The sequence below is a fragment of the Jaculus jaculus genome, chromosome 15, assembly GCF_020740685.1.
Source record: "Jaculus jaculus isolate mJacJac1 chromosome 15, mJacJac1.mat.Y.cur, whole genome shotgun sequence".
Taxonomy (NCBI): domain Eukaryota; kingdom Metazoa; phylum Chordata; class Mammalia; order Rodentia; family Dipodidae; genus Jaculus; species Jaculus jaculus.
The window spans coordinates 51195719-51220205 of record NC_059116.1 but is presented as its reverse complement, the minus strand read 5'-3'; the positions used below and the strand labels follow the sequence as shown (position 1 = coordinate 51220205).

Genomic DNA, 24487 nt, shown 5'->3' with positions numbered 1-24487 from the left:
AATTCCTCAAGAACATTTCCTTTTGTGATTTTGAACCTTTCAGGTCACCCTGTTCAAAGCTTATTTATTCTGATTGCAAACTGAACATTTTTTAAATATCATTTTTATATATTAAGTTTATTTATTTATTTATTTGGAGAGAGAAAGAAGAAAGGAAGGAAGGAGGGAGGGAGGAAAGAAAGAAGAAAGGAAGGAAGGAAGGAAGGAAGGAAGGAAGGAAGGAAGGAAGGAAGGAAGGAAGGAAGGAAGGGCACCTCAGCCTCCAGACACAGGTGCCCCTTTGTGCATTTGGCTTTATGTGGGTATTGGGTAATTTAACTTGGTAGTCAGGCTTTGCAGGCAAGCACCTTACTGCTGATCCATCTCTCCTTCCCATTCTTTGTATATTTTAAAGCTTCTACAATTTCATTCTTTTGTGTGTTAAGAGATCATCTCATTTCCACAGATAAACCGATCATCTTCACAAAGGGTTGAGCTAGATTCATAATTTTTTCTTTAATTACTAGTTCTAAGCATGAGAAATTAGCATGAAATTTCACTGTAGTATAACCTTCTTTATATGACACCATTGTGGAGTCCTAAATTGTGTGTATAGTGAGTACAGTCCATTATATTTGTGCTCCTTTTGATGTTTTAAATTGTCTCAAAATTTGTTCCTGGTTTCTTGAGACATGTTTCATTTCCTCACAACTTGCTGGATTTCTGGTACAAGAAGATGTCTTGCTTACTGTGTACTTTACTAAAAGTAGATGAATTAGAAAGAGGAAAAAGGAGGAACAGAAGGACTTACAAGGCTATTTGTTATCTTAGACATTAATCTATAGACTACTGAAACAGAAAATTCCACACCCCCCCCCCTTGAAATTGCACACATGTGGGTATACATTTATTTGAGATTTGGAGAAAGAAATTAGCTAATGCTATTTAGTCCACAAATTCTCTAAGTGAAATATGAAGAGCTCCTATCCAATAGGATCCCTAATCTATCTTCTCCTGTACACAGTAAACCAAAATCTCTGAAGAAAGGACTGTTCAAGTTCAGTTTCATGAACTTGACTGAAAGAAGGATGAATTTTTCTCAGTGTGAGCTGTTGAACCAAAGCCTTCTCACATGCTAGGCAAGAACTCAACCACTGAGCAACAACTCTAGCTCTAGGGGGAAAAATTAAACCCACAGGATAACATTCAGGTAAAATATATGAAACAAGTAATATGATAGAAAAGTAGGCACATATATGATACTTAAAAGATTACTTTAAAACTGACCAGGCATGATTTTCCAAATTCTAAATAAAATTTTTAGAAATGAAAAATAGTCAAAAATGAAAATCTTGGGCTGGAGAGATGGCTTAGCGGTTAAGCACTTGCTTGTGAAGACTGAGGACCCCAGTTCGAGGCTCAATTCTCTAGGACCCACGTTAGCCAGCTGCACAAGGGGGCGCATGCATTTGGAGTTCAGTTTGCAGTGTCTGGAGGCCCTGGCGCTCCCATTCTCTCTCTCTATCTGCCTATTTCTCTCTCTCATGCTCTCAAATAAGGAAAAATAAGCCAAAAAATATTGAAAAAATTAAAAACTTAAAAGAAGGGTTAAATACAAAGTGTCCACTTTCTATAAAAGGACTTCATGAAGAGAACATTTCATTTTAAAATATACCTCAAGGATGGGCCAATGGGGAGGGGGTAGGTCATGGATGAGCCTAATAATGGTACCAAACTGCCTGTATTTGCTAAATAGAAAACTAATAAAAAAAAACAAAAACAAAAACAACCAAGTATGGCACAAAGTTGTAAAGAGGTGAAAATAAGTTGAGATATTGAAGATTGAGTTGGAAAATCACTCCACTTCTATTCAGAACTTCTGAAATGAACAAAGGGAGAATAGAATAAAGGCAATTTCAAATTGAAAATAGCTAAGAACTTTCCAGAACCAACAAAGACACAAATTCTGAGACTCAAAAACCCTAGCGAATTTCAGAAATTCACACCCACACAGAACAGAGGGATGACAGCAGAAATGGAGATCCTTGAAGAAAAAGTAAAAGGCAGTCTGAGAGAAGACAATTTTTTTAAATGAAGGAAAAAACAAAACCCATAAAGCTTCAAAAGAAACATGAAAGAAGACAGCTAAATGACATTTCTGAAAAAGAGAAAAATATATCCCAGCCAGAATCTATGTCTGTCCAAAGCTATCAATTGAGAGTGAGATGCAGCCAGTTTTAGCAAATAATAAAAATAATGATGAATGTAAAAGTAACATTTTAAAAAATCTGAATGTACTGATAGTTCAGCTTTTTGGTACAGTATTTCCTAAGATAATGAGCAAGATTTTGGGTTTGATGCCCAATAATGGAAAGAAAATCCTACAGTAAGAGTACACTAAGTAAACAAGTGAATATTCTTCAGGAATATAAAATGGCTTAGAAACAAGGTATTGGTTGCAAGAGAGTATTTGTCAGTGAAAGTACCAAATTTTAAAAAGTTACATTTTTTTCAGTTTTTGAGGTTAGATAAAAAATTTTATAGAAAAAATGGCATCATAATTAGGATACATGATATGAGTTACATTATCAGAAAATCTTTGTATAATTTTATATTATAATTTCACTGGTAATATGTAAAACTCTAACCATCACTAAGTAATATACCTTATGAACATAGAAAGTAGACATTGATAAAAATGCATAGCACAATTCACTATCATAGCATGCTCTTTTAATGTTGCTCTCTTACATATTGAAAGATAAAGCTGAACAGTACTAATGAAGGCATGTAAGTTTTACATTTTGTTTTTCAGTGAAGGAATTGCACTGAGGGCCTTGTGGTGGTCTACTATGAAGTTATAATCCTCACCCAACACATGAAAGAGTTAAATATTGCAGTTAAAAAGCATGTCCTTCAGAACATTCTAAAATGGAGAAAATAGTGTTCATGAGCATATGAAGTATTTGCAAAAAGCAGTCACTTAATTAACCAACCATAGAAATCATATCTGTGAATTTTGAAGGTTCTTATATAACAACTGAGTTTTTTTTTCCTGACTACATTGAAATTGGAGATACATTTTCAAAATTAAACATTGTTGCACTTAAATATTTTTTTAAATGTTGTTAAATAATTTGTATCCTAGATAAAGTCTTAAAAATAAATCAAAAAACACATTGAAAGAGTGATAATAAAATTATCACACATCAAAAAGTATGAAATGCTTTTAAGCAATACTAGTGGAGTTACTATTCTTATAATTTAATGTCCTAATTTAAGAGACAAAGTATGAAATGAGTTAGTTCTGAAATTAATGAAAAATAAAAGGCTTAATTTTTTAATAGTAGTGCTTTCAGAATAGTCTTAACATGAGACAGTACTTTATGTTACAACTATAGCTTTGGATCCATCTTTAATTGAGAAACATTTATCTGTATAAAACATATTTTTAGTCATATGTGTGTGTGTGTGTGTGTGCGTGCATGTGTGTGTGTATGTATTTGTATCTACAGAAAGGCTCTACAAAGCATTTGAGTAAAACATTTGGTTCCCTTTTCCATGGTTATCCTGAGAACCCTTGTATATGGTCTGTTCGTGTCTTCACAGCATGCAGTGCTCCATTTGATGTCCTTATCTTGTTCCTCATTTCTCACTCCTGTCACCAGCTAATAAATGTGTGTGACATTTTGCATATCAAAAAAAGACCAATAATATGATTGTCCTTCTATTCATCCATGTATAGGTGATTTTAAATCACTATAGCAAGTATATTTAAATATTGCATGGTTTCATATCAAATGTGCTTGATTTTTCAAATTCTGTATATCTCAGGAAGGTGTCAACAGGCTTAACCAAAGCGCTAAATGAATTCATGTTGCATAAAAATATATAAAATTACAAATTTCTCTTCTAACTTTAATATTGGGTTAAAGAATTTTAGAATCGTCTTTGTTTATTTAAAAAATTTGGATGTTAAAAGATCTGAGTGACTTTGTTTGTTTCCTGTATGACTTGGATAGAGACATGAAAAGCAGGACATACCAAAAAAAAAAAAAAAAAAAAACTTACCAGGTAGATGAAAGACAGATAAACAAACCTAAGTATCAACATGTAGATCTTATGCCATAGGATCATAGTTACCACTGACACATAAAGGGTTTATTTATTTTAATAATTCTAAATTGTCCTCTGCAGGGATTATATTTATCATATCTTTGCACTATTGTTTTGTTCCTTAGAAATATCATGTCCTATTGCCCAAGTCATTAATGTACTGATTCCACTCATCAATGTACTTTAACATCTACATGCTGATGCATCTTTTTAATTAATAACAGCCTAACATAGTGACAAGGCCTATCATGGAAGAGTGTAAGTTTCATGCAATCACTTTCAGCATTCCCTCTTCAAGCCACTCCCCCCAAAATTTTGTAATCAGAATCACAGTGGGATGGTGAGGATGGAACCAGGAGTACACTATAAAGTTTGAGAGAATTCTAGTGCAGCAGGAGGATCAACACAGGGAACACAGGGTAGAGGAAGCCTCAGATTTTCTACTAAGTGCAACATCTATTTTTTTTTTCAGGACAACCAAGAATTGGCTCCAAATTTCAGCCAGCAAAGTAATGAGCAAGGAGTAAAACACTTCATGTAATGACTGTGTAAATTGCATTTTAGTGAAATAAGCCAACTTTATCTTCCTAAAAGTGGTTTTGATCTATTTGAGGTGTAAATCCAGGGTCCCTTCAGAAGTCCAGGGGAGAAACCAAACAGTCAGTGAGAAATAAGCTGTGGGTATCTGTAGTCCATGCTGAGGACAGAGGGGAAAGAGAAACAGCTCCACTCAGAAACCATGTAGATAGAAGAGTGTTAAGTATGCAAGTCAACCAGGTGGTTCCATTTCTTTTTTCTCTAGTTACCTACAGAACAAGATCTGATACCTGCATCCTCACCTACAAAAACAAACAAACAAAAAATCGTATCTCTCATAATGGAGAATATGTCAGAAAAACAGAACTATCTCCATTAATCATACTGATCCTTGGATCAAAATGCGCAGACCAATATCTAAGGATCTAACATGTTGGGATAGAAATTCCTAATATCATTTCTGGAAAGAATCAACTGGAATAAAGCAAAAATTCATCCCACAGAAACAGGAATAATTTAAGAAACAAAATTAAGGTTAAAAATATTTCAACCAGTTCTCTCAAAGAAGTTAAGTTCCACTCATAAAACAAGAATAGACTGCATTAGAGAATAAGGGCTTGTAGAAAACAAAAAAATAATCATGGTTATAAAATAAATCAATGCACTGAATATGAGAATACTCAAGCAAGATCAAAGTTAGTGCGGGAAATACTATATTTAAGAAATTTCTCATGATGCATTATGTATATATCTCCATGAATTATGTGTATTTGTTATATACAATACTACATTTGATTCTATATGGCTAACCTAAGTATATTAGACTATTAATCTAAAAAGTATACTAGAAGGGTTTAAAGGAAGGAGGTATTGACAAATGACTAAAGATAATTTAGATCAAAAGCTATTCTGGATGCCAACTAGAATATACAGCATAAAAATGTACAATTATTGATAACAATGAAACTTCAAGGCTTCATGGCTAAAGAACAAATCAAAGGTTTATTAGAAAAACATAATGATAAGTATAAAATATGCCAGTAAATATATATGTGCAATAAATGAAGCCAACAGAAAAACTGGATTGTCAAAGACAGAAGAAACATTTTTCAAATTTGCAATGATATGAAAATGCTATAAAATTTGAAAATTTTTATAAAATCAAAATTTCATATATTATTAACCATATCAATTAAGTCTTATAGAAAGAAGTAATATTTTAGTATAAAAGAACCAAGATTTATAAAATGACATTATCCACTATGAAAGAAAAGTCATATGAATTATGAAAAATTGCAGAAGAAAAAAATTCCATGAGACAACAGCAGACTGAAAGATGGTCTTCAATCTTCGAGAAATACTAGAACCTTATTTTCAAAATTATGTTTTTATTTTATTTATGAGAGTGAGAGGGGGATTGATAGAATGAGAATGAAATTTAATGCAATCTCCATCAAAATTCCAATGGCATTCTTCATAGAAATAGAAAAAAAACTATCCAAAAATTCATTTGAAAGCACAAAAAACATTGAATATCCAAAACAATTTTGAACAATAAAAATAAGGCTGGTGGTATCACCATACATGATTTTAACCTATTCTACAGAGCCATAGTAACAAAAACAGCATGGTAATGGCACAAAAGCAGATATGTAGATCAATGGAACAGAATAGAGGACCCAGATGTAAGTCTGGGTAGCTATAGCCATCTGATATTCAACAAAAATGCCAAAAATACTCATTGGAGAAAAGACAGCCTTTTCTGCAAATGGTGCTAGGAAAACTGGACATGTATATGTAGAAGGATAAAAATAGATTCTTGTCTCTGTCCATGCAAAAGAATTAAATCCAAATGGATCAAAGATCTTAATATCAGACCTGAATCTCTGAAACTGCTAGAGGAAAAAGTAGGGGAATCCCTTCAACATACTGTTCTTGGCAATGACTTTCTGAATATAATGCCAGTTGCTCAGGCAATAAAACCACAGATTAACAACTAGGACCTCATGAAATTACAAAGCTTTTGTACAGCAAAAGACACTGTGAATAGAGCAAAGAGGTAACCTACAGAATGGGAGAAAATCTTTGCCAGCTATACATCTGATAGAAGATTAATATCTATGATATTGAAACAACACAAAAACAAAATAATAAAAAATCAAATAACCGAACTAAAAACGGGTTATGGAACTAAATAGAGTGTCCTCAAAAGAAGAAACACAGATGGCATATAAACACCAAAAAATGTTCTACATCCTGAGTCATCAGGGAAGTTCAGATTAAAACTGTGTTGAGATTCCATCTTACTCCTGTCAGATAGGTTAACATCTGAAATCAAATGACCATAATTACTGGTGAGGGTGAGGGTGTGGAAAAAGAGGCACCCTTCTACACTGTTGGTGGGAATGCAATCTGGTCCAGATATTGTGGAAATTACTGTGGAGGTTCCTGAGACAGCTAAAAAGAGATCTACCATATGACCCAGCTATACCACTCCTAGGCATATATCCTAAGGATTTATCTCACTACCTTAGAGATACTTGCTCAACCATGTCTATTGCTACTCTATTCATGATAGCTAGGAAATGGAACCAGCCTAGTGTCTCTCAACTGATGAACATGTGGCACATTTACACAATGGAGTTCTACACAGTGGTAAAGAAAAAGTGAAATTATGAAATTTGTAGGAAAATGGATAAATCTGGAAAGGATTATACTAAGTAAGGTAACCCAGGCCCACACAGCCAAACATTGCATGGTCTCTATCATATGTGGAACCAAGCTATAAATGATTGGACTTCTGTGTGAGTAGGAAGAAAACACAGTAGTATAGGCCAGTAATCTAGAAGAGAAACATAAAGGGAATAGAAAGGGAGGGTTAGGGGAGTTAATAGAATGGTATTGTATATATGTTAGTAGAAGAACAAATTAATAGGGGTGAAAAGGCCTAAGTGAGGTCAAGGCAAAAGATTGAGTAAAGAAAAGGTGGCAGGAGGGCTAATCAAAATCTAAGAGGATATAAATAAGTTATATGGAAACCTACTTTTTTTTTGGACAATGGAGCACACAGGAGCTATAGATTGTTACTAGCAAATTTTCATTGCCAGGGATGTGACACCTTCCACTGAGCTGTCCAGATAGGACCCTGATGCTCCTAAAACATTACAGGCCATTGCTGAGGCCCTTGGCTTCCCACCAAGAATAGATAGTGAGACCCTATTGCTGAAGACATCACATGCTTGGGCTACAAGGTCACTGAGAAATTCTGCTGGAGCTGAGCTGAAATCCTCCTCCAAGTAGACTAGCTTACAGAAAGCTGGAAAGACCATGCTGCATGCAGTTCAATGGGAAAGAGAGAAATCACCAGTGAAGATACCCAGCCAGGTCAAATGAACTAATGGATGCAATAGTGGCACATCTGTTATGCGGAAAAACAACCACCCTCTAATTTGACTGCAGGCCTGCTCCATGGGAGGGAATCCATCCCTGATACTGAAAACCTACAAGAGGGGTAGTCATGAGCCTTAAGGGGTATATATACTGTGCTCACCAAACTTCCCAATAAGCACTTTTCCTAATGTTCATACACATATATTAATGCTACTCTCACTTTTGGTTAGAGAACCTTCTCTTTTCAGATGGAAGTGACCTTTGGATGACTCAGAAGGCACCATGGTGCTGAGAAGAAGTGACAAAGGAGTGCTCAGCACTGAAATATCTCTATCACAACTTCCATGGTTAAGGGTCCATTGCAGAAGAGGTGATGGAAAAGAATGTAAGAGCCAAAGGAAGGGGAAGGGCAGGACTCCTTACAACATGCTCCTCCAGACACAAAATGGCTTGGATATCCATGATGTCACAGTGCCTGATGCTACCTACACAAGACCATCATAATAGGAGGCATAGATCATGACATCAAAATAAAAGACTGACTGGGAGGGGAAGGGAATATGATGGAGAGTGGAGTTTCAAAGAAACTGGGCCAAGGGAAGGAAATACCTTGGGATATTGTTTACAATTATGTCAGTTGTCAATAAAAATAAATAATTAAATAAAAGAAAAAATAAGAGAATGAGAATGGGCGAACCAGGGCCCCCAGCCACTGCAAAGGAACTTAACTACAGACACATGCACCACCCTGTGTATCTGGCTTACGTGGCTACTGGGGACTCCTACCTGGGTCTGTAGACTTTCCAGACAAGCACCTTAACTGCTAAGGCATCTCCCTAGCCCCGTAGAATGTTCCATTTTCATTTGTTGAGAGACAGAGGAAGAGGTAGATAGAGAGAATGGGCACACCAAGGTCTCAGGCCACTGTAAATAAACTCCAGACACGTGCCACCTTATGAATCCAGCTTTACATGGGTATTGGGGAATCAAACTTGGACCCTCTGGCTTTGCCAGGCAAATGTCTTAATCGTGAAACCATCTTTCCAGCCAGGACCTCATTTACAGCTTCTAAGAGTGCTGATGTCTACTCAGAAGGACATAATCTATGTTTAGCCAAGGATTACAGATACGCACATGTGTTTTCTCTGTGATGTTCAATCATAAAAAATGCACACAGTGAACTGGGGAGCTGGCTCAGGAGAAGGAACTCTTGCTTCATAAGCAGAAGTACCCGTCGGAAGCCAGATGCTGTGGCAAGTGTTTATACTCACAGCATGCCTATGGACAAGAAGGGAGGCAGTGACCAAAGAATCCCCTGGAAGTCCAGGAGATAGAGTGCAGCTAGCCTAGTGAACACAAGAGTGAATAAAGTACGACTCTGCCTCAAATCTGGTACAATATCAGGATTATCATGGAAGTTAACCTGTGACCTTCAGACCTGAGCAAGAACATACAAATCCACACTCACTAGCATGACTTACACACACATATGTAACAGTCATCCCCTCCCCCAGACACATAAATACACCTGTGTGCTTTCTGCTCATGTTGGGGTCAATATTATTTGCACTTAAAAACTGAATCACTATCCCCAAATAATCCATGACACAACCCCATTCATCTGTTTTGACCCCTTGTGTAGAAGTTCAGTTTAGACATATTCCTTAATTCATAGTACATCAAATATACTTTTTGGTTTACTCATAACTTTATTCATTCCATTTTATTGACACCACCTACTCTATTCCTTTTCAGACAACCATTGGACTTCCACATGTAAACTGTTTGGTTTAGATATGTTTTTCATAAAATATGAATTTTATATGCCTGTAATTTTATTTAACAAGTGTTGTTTATCATATCTCATTATGCTAAAAGTCCAGGCAGCTGTTTTTGAAATGATAGATTAAGAATGGAACAATGAGGGCTGGAGAGATGGCTTAGTGGTTAAGTGCTTGCCTGGTAAGCCTAAGGACTCCAGTTCGAGGCTTGATTCCCCAGGACCCACGTTAGCCAGATGCACAAGGGGACACACACGTCTGCAGTTCCTTTGCAGTGGCTGAAAGCCCTGGCGTGCCCATTCTCTATCTATCTCTTTCTCTCTGCCTCTTTCTCTGTCTGTCACTCTCAAATAAATGAATAATAAAAAGTTTTTAAAAAAAAGAATGGAAAAATGATTATAACATACATGAATATAATGGTTAGTACCAAAATTAATTCAAAAACAAAAATTATTTCAAGATATTTAATTGTGCAATGGAAGATTATATCTCATCATTCCACACATGTTCATTAGACAGGATGATGTTGTGGATACCCAATGAATCCATACCTCTCAGTCTTCTGTTCTTTTTGCATATGCTTGAGTCTATATACCTTAAAAGCCTTGTGTTATTTAAGAACAAGCTAGCATAGCTCTCCAGTGATACCCACATTTTTGATGTACTACTTCCAAAAGAAGACAAATTTGTCTGTTGGAATGCTTTATTTTTCTAAAGCTATGCAATTAGATTAAAACATCATTCATCCTAACTCTACATGATCTGGATTTGATCTATTTAAGAATCTTGGGAGATAAATAATAAATAGATATTGTTTTCAAATTAAAGTAAAAGATATCAAATGAGTTGTCCTACACTAAACAACAGTGCTACACATGAAACCAGGGTAGCTGACTTGAAGCCATTCATTAAAATAAGCACCAGAAAAATTTTTTTGTTCATTTAAAAGGAGTTTTTCATTCTTGTCTTTTTAACATCATCTTGCATATACTATACTGCATTATAACAGCCTGACAAATGTCCCATTCTTTTTTTTTTTTTTTAAATTTGAGAGTGACAGACAGAGAGAAAGACAGATAGAGGGAGAGAGAGAGAATGGGCGCGCCAGGGCTTCCAGCCTCTGCAAACGAACTCCAGACGAGTGCGCCCCCTTGTGCAGCTGGCTAACGTGGGACCTGGGGAACCGAGTCTCGAACCGGGGTCCTTAGGCTTCACAGGCAAGTGCTTAACCACTAAGCCATCTCTCCAGCCCCAAATGTCCCATTCTTAATTCCTTTGAAGTTATGAGTATGCTGAGACTGCACAACAAAGAAAAATTAAGTGTGTTAATCAGCTAAATTTAGTATACAGGGACTATCCTGAGTTGCCTAGATAAACACCTTGAAGGGCAAGGGGCCTAAAAAGATGGAAAGGAAGTTCTTAAAAGATGGAAAGGCTTTCCATGAGAAGGAACTTTGGAGAGATGGTCAAGAAAATTCCACAATCCACAGAATGTGAATAGTCTCAAAGTGCTTGAGTTGAATAGATAGGGAGCAGAAACCTTGCATCCACTACAGAAACCAGGGCCATGGAAACTTCTTCATGAGCCCTGAGAACGTACTTCAGACTACAATGTACACAGCAGGCAGGCTGTAGAATTGTGTTGTTCAAGCTGTCAAATGTGTGGAAATTTGTTACAGCAGCAACAAGAAATCAGTACCTTATCACCTTGCAGTGGGCTGCCTTTGCTTCTTGTAAAAATCACCTAATGTCTGAAAGGTCCTTGTGGCCCCAGCATGTTCTGCTCTGCTTTTCAAGTTTTCTCATTCTGAAGCCCAGTTTGCAGAAGCAACCACTGTTCAGATCATGTTCCTCTCAATGCAGCATAGTCGATTCAAAGCCAAGCTGTCCACCATATTCTAAGATTTCACTCCTATGAGGAAAATGTCACATATGCTCACATTCTACTAGGCCAAAGCTAATCACATGACCAAATCCAAAGCAAGAGGTTGGGAAAGCCTTCACAGTTGATTTGGGAGAAAGGAAAGGAAACCCACTGGTAGCTAGTATGTATACAACCAGTCACAGCCATGAACAGCGGTATTTCTAAATTATGGGAAGTTCACATTCTTAAACTAAAGCTCACATCTTGGGAAACTTACCAAATGCATTCTGGCAAATATTTTTTTCTTTTATTTGGGAGCGACAAACAGAGGGAGAAAGAGGCTAGAGAGGGAAAGAGAGAGAGAGAGAGAGAGAGAGGAAGAGAGAGAATGGGCACGCCAGGACCTCCAGCCATTGCAAAAGAACTCCAGATGCATGTCCCACCTTGTGCATCTGGCTTATGTGGGTCCTGGGGAACTAAGCCTCGAACCAGCGTCCTTAGACTTAACAGGCAAGCACTTAACCACTAAGTCATCTCTCCAGCCCCATTCTGGCAACTTTGGTTTCCCATGATTTCCCAAAGGATGTGACTAATATCAGAAAAAATGGACCAAAAAATATCACTAGTTACACATTTGCTATGGGCTAAGGTATATTGTGTGCCAAAGTTCTATGATGACCCCTGAATCCCCAATGCAAATGTAGTTGGAAATTAGCTCTTTATGGGGTACTTATAGGTAGATAAGTTTATGATGGCAAGGTCTTCAAGATGGTATTAGTGACTTAGAAGAAGAGACACCAGTGAGCTTGCCCCTTCACTATTTGCACCATGTGAAGACAACAAGGAGACTGCCATCTGTAAACAAGAAAGAGAATGCCTACCACAGACAAACTCTTCTGGTCTCAGAGTGCAACCTTCAACACTGGAAGAAACATGTTTGTTTACCTCACCTGATCTGTGAGGCAATGTAGACTGATGAAGACAAAATGGCTTCTATCTCCAGGTGCAGGCCTAATGCAGGCCTACAGGAAGCCAGTGTTCTATAATTATAACTTCCTTCCAATCTGCATTGCACATACTCATTCAGCCACTTTTAAGTGCTGGGGCTAGAGTTTTTGCCCCAGAAAAGAATAAAACAAGTAGAATAAAAGGGCCCATGGGATTGATACATGCAACACTGCAAAGCAAATTAATTATGGTTTTCCTTTGAAACTAATTTGTAGTATGTATTATCATTTCCTTGATGTCCCCTTGTATTCTATTCTCCATCTCAGGAACTCATGTCACACCATGCCTGGCTTTCAAATGATCCACAAGCCCTCCCCATCCTACGTTTTCCTCTTATGAAATATCTCATTCCCTTTTGTTGTCATCCAAATTTAACTTTGCCTTTGTCAACTTTAGCATAATGTCTAGAAGAATTGAAAATGATTCTGGATTTAGGCTTCTTCCGTCCATTCCCTAGCCACAATACCCATTATTGGCATCATCGACTCCTACAGGTCATACCTATTTATACCTGCAGATGTGTGTCCTGGAGAGAAAGCTAGCCAATCTCATAAACAAGTCTGCCTAATGGACATTTACTAAACTTGCATTCCATTTGAGGTCGTGTGCAAGCAGGAAGGGGTGTGATGCAGAAGGTGTGGTCCTGGTGTCTGCGCAGCTCATGTTCACAAAGGGGATGGAATTCACAAATTATTCACAAGTGGTCCATCTTCCAGGGCATACTCCTCCCTGCCTCTGATCTGCTCTGGAACTTAGAAGGTCAAGATTTGCAAACTGCTTATCAAGATTCTCTGCCAGCTGGCTTTTGTGGAATTAATTCAACAGAGGTGCTACCTAAAAACTGGAAGTTATAAAAATATGGTGACTATATAACAAGTGATAACTGAGGCATGGAGAAGTTCTAAGATGACAATAAGCAGGAAGCAGATTTAAATTGACCAGTAGAGTCCTCTTTCCCATTATTCTATATGTAACACAGTGGTCTAAAACCACTCATTCTCATTGAGCAAGGCTGTGAACAGGTGGGATAAGAAAAAATTCACAGGTAAATTCTAAAGAGATGCTTAGAACGGAGAAAATCTTGGGACATGGGAGGAGCAAGAAAGAACTTGCTGGGAATTAAGTATTCAGAAACATTCAAAACAGATTAGAAGCAAGTTGATTTTTGTCAGGTATTTTGTCCCAGCAAGGGAAAGGAATTAATACAGTATGAATAAGTGAAATATGTATGCATGGCTATGCATAGTAAATTCTTGGAAGTAGAAAGGTTGGACCACAGCATCTAAAAGTATCTCTTTTCTTCCTTATCCAAAGGGTCTTTCCATAATGACCACAGGGGAGGCATAGAAGCATGCTAGTGTGTTCTAGCTGAAAAATCTATAGTTCCAAGTGGTAAAAAAGGATTCATCTCATTACTTTTATAGCACCTCTTGTGTCTCAAACACTGTGCCACAAAATGGTAATTGGAAAATGGGAAAGTTAATGGTAATAGTGATCAAAAAGGAAACTGACGTTTAAGGACATATTGGTTGGCAACTTGTCAGAAACCACACAGTTGATTATGATAGAAACAAGATCACACCAATATCCAGTCATCCAAGACAGTTCACACTGCAGTCAGTATGCTCTCCTTATTTTTTATTTGCCTTTTTCACTCTGAACTTTCACTCTGAACTTTCTCTCTGACCAATATGATTTTTACAGGGAAGTTGTCCAGTTGACTCATGCATGTATCTTTAAATATGAATCTGAAAGCCCCTGGAATTGTATACAGTTGTAATTTTGTTTTATCAGATGAGAAGTGTGAGACCAGGTCTGCCAAGCCCTAGCATCACTGAATTAATCAGCCTGAGGCTGTCCTAGGAAAGCCAGTAATTCTTCAGTGACTTTCTATGTGTGAATGTCCCTGTAGTCATCTTTGAGAATGCAGAGGAAAGCCTGGCTAGGCGTGACAACAGCAGACTGGGTGGACAAAGGCATGGGTAGACACAGATGCCCAAGCAATTGTATAGAGCCTATTTCCTGTCATTTCAACCCAGTGCCATTTGTTATTCAACTCGGAGTGTATTTTGGAGATTCAATTTGTTGGGTATAGTCTGCACATAGAAAATTGGTATGCATTATCTCAGCTCATCTGCTTGAGGACAGGTGTTCAAATCATAAGAACCAACAGCCCATTGGTAGTAATTGGTGCCTTGGCTAGCAGTCTGAGCCTAGAGGGCAAGGAATAAAAGTGCATGAAGAATGAACTAATAATAATCTCCACATGCAGCATAGTGTGTTTTACTTGAGGCTCTCAAAGCACAATTTAGGCACTTATTCTCTCTCACTACAACACTGCTTGCTATGCCTCTCCAGCTATTGCCAGGAAAACAAAAGCAGAGAGTGGCTGACTCAAAATCACATAGGGAAACAATGGTTGAGTGGAGAATGAGACTCAGGAAGTCAGATCCTTTCATCCTGTCTCCTTATTACTTATTATTTAATGTCAGCTGGAATATTATTAAGGAACCTGAACTGGGAAATTCAGTTTTGTCCAGGTTAATTAATTCTAAAATGCTTGTAAGTCTGTGTAGTGGACAAAAAATATCACTCCACAAAAATAATAGGCCAAAATACATAGTTTCTATGTGCTTCCAAGGCATCCAATAGGCAAATAATCCACAGTACAATGCATTGAATATGTGGTTAGTAACACCAGCCTAGGTATGTATAGGTGCTCCTGTGTGAAAGGGGGCAGTCATCTGAGTGAGATCTGAAGATGTGTATGAAGAGAAGTCCAGTACATAGGCATTGTCTTGGCTATATAACTAATTCCACTTCTGAATATTTTTCATGCTAAATTCACTTAATTTAAAATTACAAAGCCATGTGTATGTGGGTTCCATTAATAATGCGCAGGAGGAAAATGGAATTTTTGCCCCGGAGCTCAGGTGAAAAGACAATTAAAAATACTGCACTGGAAAAAGTGATTTGTACTTCCCAGATGACATTTAGCTTCTGCACACTTACAATGGACATATATAACAAAACAAACACATTCAATTAAGCTCCTTCTACTCATAACAAATGTAGTTATTTATCACAGATTGAGAAATGCCAAAGGACAAATTGAATAAATAGAGAAAAAGGATTTATTTCCATCTCCTCTTTATGGGATAAACCATGCATACATGAAATAATGAAAACTTCATCTTACTTTTAAGAAATTAAATTTGAACAGTGTAGAAGTTTGCCTCACACCTGTAATCCCAGTACTTGGGATACTGAGGTAGGAGAATTGCCAGCATGCACCACAGCATGAGATTCTATCTCAAAACCAACAAACACAAACACTTTAAGGGAATAAATAAAATTACATCTGACTAATAGCATTGCAAATGTTTCTGAAGTTACTACATACATTCTTATCAGCTGAATACAGTTTGACCACGGTTGATACAATGACATCCACCAGGCTGAAAATCAAGAGAGCAGGTTGAAGTTCCATAATTATGATTATTTGGTGAGCATGAACTACCTTTTCTATAGCATCCAATTGACCTAGTTAGCTGACCAAACCTCAATAGATAAGCAAAACAAAACATTTTCTAAAACCCTTCACAAAAGAGTAGCAGTTGTCAGTTTCTGTTGACACAAATACTAAAATGAATGATCTCCACATCATATGAAAATATTTTTTAATGTAATGCTAATTTTAATCTAAAATGAAAGTAAAAAGAAAAGAGCAAGCAGTGGGTCTCTCAGAACAGCACTCAATTCACTCAGGTAGAGGGATGATAGAACCTGCAGCAGATTCTATAAGTTTGTTGCCAGTCTCTGAAGCCCAGTATAGGGACTGCCCAACATTTTTTAAGTATTTATACATCTCATGTATTAACGAATCAAATAGTCTTGGTTGTGAGGTTTTTAACAGGTGAAGACATTTATAATATCAGAAAACATAAACCAAATTGTATACTATATATAGCAAAGTGTCTTCACTTCTTGTTTGCTGAGGAAATAGGAAGTTGAGGTCTCAGAAGTCGTTGCAGTCAAGTTCACATTGCTGGCATAAATCACATGACTAAGAGCAGCTTGTGGAGGGAAAAAAAAATGTTTATTTTGGCTTACAGACTCGAGGGGAAGCTCCATGATGGCAGGGGAAAACAATGGCATGAGCAGAGGGTAGGCATCACCCCCCAGGCATAACCTGGCCTACAGCAGCCAGATAACATCAGCAGGAGAGTGTGCCAAGCACTGTCAAAGGGAAACTGGCTATAAAACTCGTAAGCCTGTTCCCAATAATACACTGCCTCCAAGAGGTGTTAATTCCCAAAGCTCCATTGGGAACCTAGCAGCCAGAACACTTAAGTTTATGTGGGACACCTGAATCAAACCACCACAGAAGTTATAGAAATATTAACTGCATTAAAATGTGAGGCCTGGAATTGCTGGGTTAACTGAGGATGAAAGAACAAACCTTCCCTTCCCTGGAGCTCAGAAAAAAAGGAGCATCTCTGGTGTGGCTTGAATGCCTGATACCATCAGAGAAGAAACCAATTGAGGACATCACATGGATTGGGATTGGCAGAAGGCAGTACACATTTGATCATTTCACAAAGATCTAGATAACAAAGAATCTTATTTGCTGAACTGACAAAATCACTTTTGTGAAGTTTTTAGTTGGAAGAAAGCAACATAATTCAAATATGTTCAGGTTTTTAAACATGAGTAGTGTACAGGACTCACTGGAGAACTGCTGATATGTGATCTCTTTTAGTCTAGATAAAAAGAATTTATGGACATTCCCTGGTTGGCACATTTAGATGGCACAGGCTTATTCATGACACAAACAATGAAGTTTATGTAAAATAGGAATCTCTACACATAGTTCACAATACAAAATTTACCTGGTTTGGATAATAAATCTAAGACTACTGAAGACCTTGAGTAAAGGACAAAGGATTTTGTGTGTGTGTTTTTAACACAAATCCTAAAACATAAAGGAAAATATTGAATAATCAGATTTATCAAAACTAAAAACCTCTGTTCTTTAAAATATATACTTTTTTGAGGTAGGGTCTCACTCTAGCCCATGCTTATTTGGAATTCACTATATAGTCTAAGGGTGGCCTCAAATTCACAGCAATCCTCCTATCTCTGCCTCTTGAGTACTAGGATTAAAGGTGTGTGCCACCATGCCCAGCTCAAAATATAAGTTCAAGAAAATAAAATGGTAAGTCATGGCTGAGAAGAAATAGTTTCAAAGCATATATCTGAGCAAGGCATGATAACACATGACTTTAATCCAAGCACTCAGGAGGGCAAAGTAGGAAGAACACTGTGAGTTCAGACTACAAAATTCCAGGCCAGCCTGAGGTAGAAAGAGAGACCCTATCCCCAAAAGCCAAAAACAAACAGACAAACATGCAATAAAACATACATCAGATAAATAACTTTGGTTTATAAAATGATAGACTATCTAAAGACATTTTCAACTCAAACAATAACATGATAGGAGATTTGAAGGTAGGACATCAAACAAGAAAAACACACAGTAGAAATACACATGAAAGTATGTTCATCATCAACCGTAAATGCAATGCAAATTAAAACCACACACTGCACAGCTATTAAAATTAATGAAGTCTATAAACTCACATTAAATACAAATATCTGATATACTTCTTATATAAATGCAAACTAGCACAGCAACTTTGAAAATTAGTTTGATAATACAAAGGCATATGTGCATGCTTTTCATATGACTATATGATTTTACACCCAAATAAATGAAATGTCTATTTACACATGTGCCAAATATTTTCAACAGTTTTAATCATAATCGTCCATTCTTAAAACATCCAAAATGTCCACTAATGATAAGTAGATGAATAAATTATGATGTGCAGATGAAACGATATGAATTAACCCTAAAATAATCATATGAAGTGAGAGATCAGATACAAATGTTGTATGATCTAATTTGTATAACATTCCAGAAAACATATACTTATAAAGATAAAAAGTCAATTGTCAAAGGCTAGGTGCAAAGGAAGTAAACTGTCCAAAGGGCACAAAAGAATATTATAAGAGGAATTAAAATGCTCTATATTCTGATTGTAAATGGTTATATAACTTTATTTTCTTGAGTTGCAAGAAGACAAAATTTTTCTCTAGTTAACATATGCCTAACGTGACAAACTTTATAAACATAAGTGTATATACACCACACATTACATCACATCACTTGTCTCATATACTGTATACACATAAAAAGTTATGTCAGAAAAACACCAATTTATTCAAAAATACTCACAAAAAATCAGGCTACCTTGGGCTGGAGAGATGGCTTAGCGGTTAAGTGCTTGCCTGTGATGCCTAAGGACCCCGGTTCGAGGCTCGCTTCCCCAGGTCCCACGTTAGCCAGATGCACAAGGGGGCGCACGCGTCTGGAGTTCATTTGCAGAGGCTGGAAGCCCTGGTGCGCCCATTCTCTCTCTCTCCCTCTATCTGTCTTTCTCTCTGTGTCTGTCGCTCTCAAATAAATAAATAAATAAATAATTTTAAAAAAAATCAGGCTACCTTATAACATTCTTAAAGCAGTTTTTGCTTCATGTTCTTCTATCTAGTTAAAACCCATTCTTATACCCCTGATTTCATACATAGAAATATCAAAAGTTAAGACTCACACAGGAGAGAAAGTTATAAAATTGTTCCAGTTCCATCCATTTGCCTGAAAATTTCTTAACACTATTTAAAGAGAAAAAAAACTCAGTTGTGGTAGTAAACACCTGTAATCTCAGAATTTTGGAGCTAGAGGCAGGAGGATCAGGAGCTCAAGATGATTCTCAGCAAAAAAATAGTTTATGAAAAAAGAGACAAAGACAGGCATTCTGAGAAAGTACAGTTGAATTTGAACCCTGAAACATAAGAGTGAAAGAGTTCAGGTGTCATAGGAAGTAACCTGGGCATATGTAGTGGTGGCATTGGAAAGATGAAGCTGACAAGAGATGGGAGGAAAGAGTAAGCAACAGATCACATACAAGCTCTTTACTAACCATGCAGACTTTATTTAGGTGGTGGTCTAAATGTAATGGGAAATGAGTTACCCCATTCACATGCTCTAACAAAATACCATAAATAGGGTGGCTCATAAACAATAGCAATAAACACTTATTTCTCACAATTCTGGAGTCTTGGAAAGCCAGAGTCAAGTACCTGCAGTTTCAGTGTCTGGTGAAGACTTGTTCATCTTCTGAGATTTAGCATAAAGGAATAATGTAATCTGATATATATTTTTGCTGACATTTCTTTTTTAAAAAGTTATTTGTTGATGTTTTCATTAACAAGGTTTCACTCTTACACCCCTCACCCCCAACACAATTCTGCAGAGGTTCTTCTTTGGTGGGATTTTAAAACCATTATTTCAGCTTAGAAATACTGGCAAAGGCAAAACTAGGATGAGAAGAAATATTAAGACAGCACTGTTACTGAAGGTGGTAGGAGACTAACCATTGTAGTGCTTATGGAGACAGGAAGAGGGGGCATATCATAGATGACCTTGGACCATCAACTATATAAATGAAGTTAATGATAAACCTGTTAGGAATTTGTTTTGAGGGCAAGATGTGTACACTAGATTTCTATTCTTACTTCCACATATTAATTTTGAAACCTTCACAATTATTTAAAATGGTTAAAACATGTTGCTAATTCCATATTTCCATTTTCATCTCCTTGTGAGCTGCCAAGAGCCACCTAGCCCTGAATATGACCAGAGATGCCCTCAGTCCCTCGATACCTTCCTGATAAACCATGTCTTTACCATACACATATCTAAAACCAGCGAGAACTTCCTTGATGGCAGCCCTGATGCTGGTTAATGGTTTTTGCAACCAAAATATAATGATACAGGATACAAATTATTTAAGAATGAGGACTTCACCTCCAATTAAAGCTGGAAGGCACCAAATAGTACCTTGACAGCATTAAATTTGTCTGGTTTTGAAAGCCAAGAAAGAAGGCAACCACCTAACAGAGCTGCACCTCCCAGGGAAAGAAAGGCAAGGCATTAAGGGTTCAATGGATCTTTTAGGGGAGAGCAATTTTTAAGTGGGAGGAGGAGCAGAGGGGGAAAAGAGGGAATCACCTGATTCCCTCTCTCTCTGGTAGCCCATGAGTCCCCCAATCCCTCCAAACAGTCACCATCGTCATACTCCCAGCCTCAGGATACACCCATACTTACTTTAGGAGACCCAAACCAGTATAGTTCCACTTGACTCACAGCCCCGGGGCCATCGCCCTGCTACCCCTGCCTATGTGTGACCTCAGGCAGGCTCTGCCTGCTGGTTCGCAGGAGCCCAGGCTTGATCCATCCATCTTCCTGTCACATACTGTAACCATCTGCCAGTGGAAGCTCGGCCTGCTCTGCCCTTTTGACCGCTTGCTGCTCAGGCTGTCTGCCCATCCAGACATGAGCTCAAGCCCATTCAACAAGCCCACGTGAAATCTCCGGCTCACTCTACCCATAAGCCCATGCCAGCTCAGGCCCAATAAACTGTCTGCCCTGCTGGCAGCCTGCCTATCTTGCCCACAGCAGGGGCCTGCCAAGAATGAGCTCAGGCTGCCTTGGAGGCACACCAAAAAAGATCTCAGGCTAATCCAACCAGCCATGTGTGAGCTCAGGACCACTCTACCCAACTGCTTTCTCGCCTGCTAGCTCCCTCAAAAGGCACCACTCCCCCATCCATCCAGCCCACAGTACTACTTTCCCTGCCCATACACTGTGATGGGCAGACCACAGTACAAGAGAAATGACATGAAAAATCAAATTCAAGTAAATCCAACAAGATTACCCAGTCCTACAATTTAACGTATCTAATCAAAACATAAAAGAGACAGTAGGATCAGAACACCAAAATGAAGGTATGAGCAATGCAACCTTGACCAAGCCACTGGTACAACTTCCAGAAAAGCAACAAAGGACAGATAATCATGTGGATGCTGTCATCACTAGACTAGACCTAATAGATAAGAAAATAGAAGGAGTTCAAAGACAATTAAAAGATATGAAGGACAGTGAAAAAAAGAGGACCTCAAAAATCAGCTGGTGATGCTAAATGAAGACATAAAGAAATGCAAGGATGAATTACAAGAAGCCTCAAGAAAATCAGAAAATGATGTGAAAAGGGAGCTTGACAGAGGAATGGAAACCATACATAGAAAAGTAGTAGAAGAGGCCAACCTAATTGAACAAGTCCAAAACTCTTTAGAAGATCTCAAGTATAGAGTCAGTCATGTAAAGGATAGAAACTCTGATCTGGAAGACAAGACAGAAGAAACAGTTCAAGAGTTCAAAAGTTTCAATAAGGTCAAAAAATTCTGTGAAGAAAACATGAGGAAATTGTGGGATACTCTTAAATGCATTAATATATGGATCATGGGAATACCAGAAGAGGAAAAAACTCAGACAAAAGGCATGGGGAACTTATTTAATAAAATAATCAAAGAAAACTTTCCCACTCTCTCAAAAGAAAGGCCCATCAAGATACAAGAAGCTAACAGAACTCCAAATAGACTGAACCAAAAGAAAAACTCTCCAAGACATATTGTCATTAAGACTCTAAACATTGACACCAAAGAGAAAACCCTAAAAGCAGCTAGGGAAAAACAGCACATAACTTTTAAAGATAACACTATCAGGATTACTTCAATGGCAACCCTGAAAGCCAGAAGGGCCTGGAATGGAACAATGCAAACTCTAAGAACCAATGGCTTCCAACCCAAACTACTCTAACCAGAAAAATATCCCTCATAATAGATGGTGTAAGAAAAACTTTCCATGACAAACTCAGCTTTACAATTATATGAACACAAAACCAAATTGATATAGAGTATAATCAACCTAAAATGCCTACAAGAAGCAGATCACAATAACCAAACTCAGAGAAGGCATAAAAAATTTCAAAGTCCATGAAAATACCAAACCACATATACCAACACAATATGGCAGGGATCAAATCAAACCTCACAGTATTACACTAAATATTAATGGTTGTAATTCAATCATCAAGAGACACAAGCTAACATGATGGATCAGAAAATTAGACCCCACAATGTGTGGTCTTCAAGAAACCCAACTTACCTCTAAAGACAGATACCTCCTAAGGGTGAAAGGGTGGAGAACAATATTCCAAGCAAATGCGAATAAGAAACAAGCAGGCATAGCTATACTAATATTGGATAAAATCTACTTCAAAAACAATCAAAAAAGTCAAAGAAAGCCACTTCCCACTTATCAAGAGGATTTCACAATCATATATCTTTATGTACCAAATACAGGGGCACCACAGTTCATAAAACAAAACCTACTTGACAATAAAACAGAAGTAACCACCAACACCATCAGAATTGGGGACTTCAATACACCATTATCAGTAATAGATAGATCACCCAAACAGAAATTCAACAAGGATGTAAGAGAGCTCACCAAAACCATAGGACATCTACAGAACATCCCATCCCAAATCCACAGACTACACACTCTTCTCAGCTGCTCATGGAGCATTCCCTAAAATAGATCAAATACTGGGTCACAAACCCTGCCTCCATATGCTTAGGAAGATTGACATAATTCCCTGCATGATATCAGATTACAATGCTATATTGCTAGAAATTAACAATAAAAGACCCAGCAAGAATCCCATCATTTCCTGGAAACTGAACATCACATTTTTAAACAATAAATGGTTAGTGTACAAAATAAAAAATGAAATTGTGAAATTTCTAGAAATGAATGATGATAAGAACGCATCATACCAAAACTTATCAGACACAATGAAGGCAGTGGAAAATTCATAGCACTAAATGTCTTTGTAACAAAGACAGAGAGATCCCAAATCAATAACCTAACCATCCACCTTAAAGGCACTAGAAAAGCAAGAAGAATCCAACCAAAAAAGCTCCAGGCAGAAAGAAAGAATAAAGATCAGAGCATAAATTAATGAAATGGAAACTAAGAAAAAAATTATGAAAATTGATGAAATAAAGAGGTGGTTCTTTAAAAAAAATAAACAAAATTGACAAAGCCCCTGGATAATTTGATTAAGCAAAAGAGAGAGAGAGAGAGAGAGAGAGAGAGAGAGAGACCCTTTAAATTAACAAAATTCGAATTGAAAAAGGAGAGATCACAACAGACATATTGAAATTGGGAGAATCATCAGGACTAATTTCAAGAACCTCTACTCCACAAAACCGGATAATATGGAGGAAATGGATGAATTCCTTTACATACCATATACCAAAGCTAAACTCAGAGCAGAATAATCTCAACAAACCTATCACACTTATCGAGATTGAAAAGGTAATAAAAGTGCTCACTTCGGTAGCACATATACTAAAATTGGAATGATACAGAGAAGATTAGCATGGCCCCTGCATAAGGATGATATGCAAATTCATGAAACATTCAATTTTTTTAAGAAAATTTTCAGTGCCAGGGATGGGATACCTCCAGTGAGTTGTTGGCCAGGGAGGTCCTTGATGCCCCCAAAGCATTATAGGCCATTGCCAAGGCCCTTGGTTTCCCACCAGGAATAGATGGTAAGAGCCTATTGCTGAAGACTCCACATACTTGGGCTGCAAGGCCACTGAGAAATTCTGTTGGAACTGAGCTGATAATCTCCTCCATGTAAACCAACTGACAGAAAGCTGGAAGAAGCCATTCTACATGTAGTTCAATGGGAAAAAGAGATACCATCAGTGAAGATACTCACCAGTGGACACTGGAAGCCTTATATTTGGCTAGCCAGGCCAAATGAGACAACGG

General features: G+C 37.5%; 1 non-coding gene across 1 annotated transcript; it reads left to right on the top strand.

Annotated features, from left to right (window-relative positions):
- The first annotated feature begins 24031 nt into the window (after positions 1 to 24031).
- Positions 24032 to 24138, top strand: LOC123455258. Its single transcript, XR_006633795.1, has one exon. It is a non-coding gene; the product is annotated as a U6 spliceosomal RNA (small nuclear RNA).
- Positions 24139 to 24487: the final 349 nt, after the last annotated feature.